The 4,149-nt window shown below is 41.0% G+C and overlaps 1 non-coding gene across 1 annotated transcript; it reads left to right on the top strand.

Moving 5' to 3' along the window:
• Window positions 1-520: 520 nt before the first annotated feature.
• Window positions 521-593, top strand: TRNAG-CCC (transfer RNA glycine (anticodon CCC)). The gene has a single exon. It is a non-coding gene; the product is annotated as a tRNA-Gly (tRNA).
• The last annotated feature ends 3,556 nt before the right edge of the window (window positions 594-4,149 follow it).

Below are 4,149 nucleotides of genomic sequence, written 5' to 3'. Positions count from 1 at the left end.
GATTGGCACCGATCCTCTGTGCTGGAATCTCTCCGCTTTGCCCTTCACACCCCTGTTGCTGTGCTCTCCCCCGCGGCTCCGAAGCTTTCCCCCTCCGCCACCTGCCATCTCTGCCAGTGAAGGGGCTTCCTAGTGTGTGGAAACTTTTCCTCCTTCACAGCTCCCTCCCAGAGGTGCAGGTCCTGTCCCTATCCTTTTGTCTCTGTTTATTCTTTTTTCTTTTGGCCTGCCCAGGTACGTGGGGGAGTTTCTTGCCTTTTGGGAGGTCTGAGGTCTTCTGCCAGCGTTCAGTAGGTGTTCTGTGGGAGTTGTTCCACATGAAGGTGTATTTCTGATGTATTTGTGGGGAGGAAGGTGATCTCCATGTCTTACTCTTCCACCATCTTGAAGGTCTCTAGACATCTGTTTCTGATATAGCAGAAACACTGCTTTGCAGATTTCCTATAGGCTTTTATAAATAGAGAAACCTACATACTTACTATAAATCATCTTGTTTTAAAAATCAGAGAATGGCAGGACTTCCCTGGTGGTCCAGTGGCTAAGACTCTACACTCCCAACGTAGGGGTCCCAGGTTTGATCCCTGGTCAGGGAACTAGATCCTACATGCCACAACTAAGAGTTCACATGCCACAACTAAGAGTTCGTATGCTACAACTAAAGACCCTGCATGCTACAACTAAAGACCCTGCATGCTGCAACTAAAGATTCTGCACACCACAAGTAAAAGATCCCGCACGCTGCAACAAAGACCAGTCACAGCCAAATAAATAGATAAATATTTTTTTAAAAAAATCAGAGAATGGCTTGATGAAGGAAGAATATAGAAAGATACAAAAGGTAGCTTTGGCCAGAGATGCAAATCAGACAGAAGAAAGCTTGAGGTAATACTCTAATCTGTACACAGATAAGATAGCTCCCTGCTGAGTAGACAGACTTCTCAAACCAGTGCCTCTCAGACACCTGGATCACAGAGTGACGTGCCAGTCCAGAACAATCAGTTTAAGTAACAGGCTACTTCTTTTGAGACTTCTGCTTCTGGTCAAGATGTGGAAGGATAGGGCCTCCCTGGTGGCGCAGTGGTTGAGAGTCCGCCTGCCGATGCAGGGGACATGGGTTCGTGCCCCGGTCCGGGAGGATCCCACATGCCGCGGAGCGGCTGGGCCCGTGAGCCATGGGCGCTGAGCTTGCGCGTCCGGCAACGGCAGAGGCCACGACAGTGAGAGGCCCACATATCGCAAAAAAAAAAAAAAAAAAAAAAAGATGTGGAAGGATAGTAAAAAACCATCACCCCATTAGTAACAACAAAATAACCCAGACAAAATGAAAATTTTTCTATAGGGCAGGGGAAGAGAGGTGAATGCAGTGATGAACTTAGTTCCAAGAGAAATAAGCTTTTCATAGGCAAGCAGGGGGTGGTGACAGCTTCCACACCTTGGGCATGTACCCGTTGTGGGTCCAGGCAGAATCTGGGTAGAGATGGAGAGACTTTTCACGGATGGAGGGACATTGGCCAAGTCTTTTAGGACAGTGTGGTCTGGCTAAAAGGACTGGAGTCTGGAAGTGTCCCGAATGCAAGGACAGAGCACTTGGACCAACAATTCTCCTCCTGACACTCCCTTCATTATGAGGCTTGCTGAGAAAAACAGCAGTTGTGGGAATGATTGATAAGCAGAGGGAAACTGTATAACTTTGCACATTCTGGATCTCTGCCAAAGTTTAATACAAAGGCAAACTAAAAACATCTGAAACTTCAGCCAATTCTCATCCAACTCGTCTACTGACAAGGTCAAATAGCAATGAGATGAGGGAAGTTGGGCTAAACACAGGTGAACTCAATATAATATTAAACCTTTGCAAACACAACCCAAGAAGAACTCTGAATTACCAACTCCTGGTTACCATCAGAGAGGAAATTCTTGCACTCTTCGGGAAATAAACAAAACAAAATTATACTTTGGTATCCACTGTACATTCAAATATAATAGCCAAAAGAATCAATTAGAAAATTACATTACTTGGAAAGAAGCAAAAATATATATATATAACGCGTATTTAAGAAAAACGGTCATTAGAAACAGATTTGCAGATAACCCAGTTATTAGAGTAAGCAATGACTTTAAAACAAATATTATGAATATATTCAATCATTTACTAAAAAAGGTGATTATATTGTGTAAAGAGATGGAAAATCTTTAGAAATAGAAATAAAAATTCTAAAAAAGAACAAAATGGACTTCTAGAGGGCTTGCCTGGTGGCGCAGTGGTTGAGAATCTGCCTGCCAATGCAGGGGACACGGGTTCGAGCCCTGGTCTGGGAAGATCTCACATGCCGCGGAGCAACTGGGCCCATGAGCCACAACTACTGAGCCTGCGCGTCTGGAGCTTGTGCTCTGCAACAAGAGAGGCTGCGACAGTGAGAGGCCCGTGCACCACGATGAAGAGGAGCCCCCACTCGTCACAACTAGAAGAAAGCCCATGCACAGAAATGAAGACACAACACAGCCAAAAATAAATTTAAAAAAAAATGGACTTCTAGAGTCAAAAACCTACCATCTCTGAAAGTTAAAGATCACTGCATGAAATTAACACTAAATGTGACACTGCCCAAGACAGAATAAACTTGGAAACTTGTCAACAGAAATAATTTGAAGTAAAAATGAAAGAGGAAAATAGTTGGAAAAAAGAATGTCAATAACCTGTGGAATAATGTCAAGAGATCTAATATACTGTAATTAGAGTACCAGCAAATATGGAGACAAATAATTGAACAGAAAAAATATTTGAAGAAATAATGGCTGATTGCAGCAACATGGATAGACTTGGAGGGCACTGTGATAAGTGAAATAAGTCAGACAGAGAAAGACAAATATGGTATGATAATACATCGCTTATATGTGGAATCTAAAAAGTACACCAAACTAGTGAGTATAACGTAAAAGAAGCAGATTCATAGATAGAGAGAACAAACCAGTGGTTACCAGTGGGGACAGGGGAAGGGGCAATATAGGGGTAGGGGAGTGGGAGGTACAAACTATTGGGTGTAAGATAGGCTCAAGGATGTATTGTACAACACAGGGGAATATGGCCAATATTTTGTAACAACTGTAAATGGAAAGTGACCTTTAAAATTATATAAAAATAAAAATGTTTAAAAAAGAATGGCTAAAAAGTCTTTAAATTTTGAAAAATACCAACCCACAGATCCAAGAATGGAATCCAAGAAATTCAACAACTCTCTAATGGGATGATGCAAAGAAACTATACCGAGGTATGTTATAGCCAGATTGCTAGAAACCAAAGAAAAAGAGAAAACATTCAGAAAAAAAAAGATATTATGTACAGGGTAATAGCAATACAAATGACAGTTAATGCCTCATTACAAAATAATACAACTCAGAATACAGTGAAATTATACCTTTAAAGTGCTGAAAAGAAAGAAGCAAAACAAAATCTGTCAACCCAGAATTTTATATCTAGTGAGTATATCGTTTAGATGTGAGGGTGAAATTGAAGATATTTTTGGATAAATGAAATCTGAGATAATCTGTCACAGCATACCTGCACTATTAAAAAATACTAAATAAAGGTGTTTAGGCTAAAGGGAAATGATACCAGGTAAAAACTCAGATCTATAGAAAGGAGTGAAAATTGCCAGAAATGATGATTATGTGGGTAAATATAAATTATGCTTTTTCTCTTGATCTATTTGAAAGACAATTAACTGTTTTTGAAAGCAAAAATAATAAAAATGTATTGTGGGGTTTATAAAGTATGAGGGAAATATATGACAACAATAGCATAAAGAATGTGAAGGAATAAATAGAAGTAAATTCTTATATGTGAAGTAACATTAATTCAAGGCAGACATGTTATTTTGTATTTTTTATTTTTTTAAATTTATTTTATTTATTTATTTTTGTCTGCATTGGGTCTTCTTTGCTGCGCACGGGCTTTCTCTAGTTGTGGCAAGTGGGGGCTACTCTTGGTTACGGTGCACAGGCTTCTCATTGCGGTGGCTTCTCTCGTTGCGGAGCACAGGCTCTAGGCACGCGGGCTTCAGAAGTTGTGGCACGTGGGCTCAGTAGTTGTGGCTCGCGGGCTCTAGAGCGCAGACTCAGTAGTTGTGGCGCATGGGCTTAGTTGCTCCG

This window comes from Lipotes vexillifer, unplaced genomic scaffold (genome assembly GCF_000442215.2).
Source record: "Lipotes vexillifer unplaced genomic scaffold, Lipotes_vexillifer_v1.1 scaffold274, whole genome shotgun sequence".
Classification (NCBI taxonomy): Eukaryota; Metazoa; Chordata; class Mammalia; order Artiodactyla; family Lipotidae; genus Lipotes; species Lipotes vexillifer.
The sequence above is the reverse complement of the archived record's forward strand: the minus strand, read 5'-3'. Positions and strand labels throughout refer to the sequence as shown.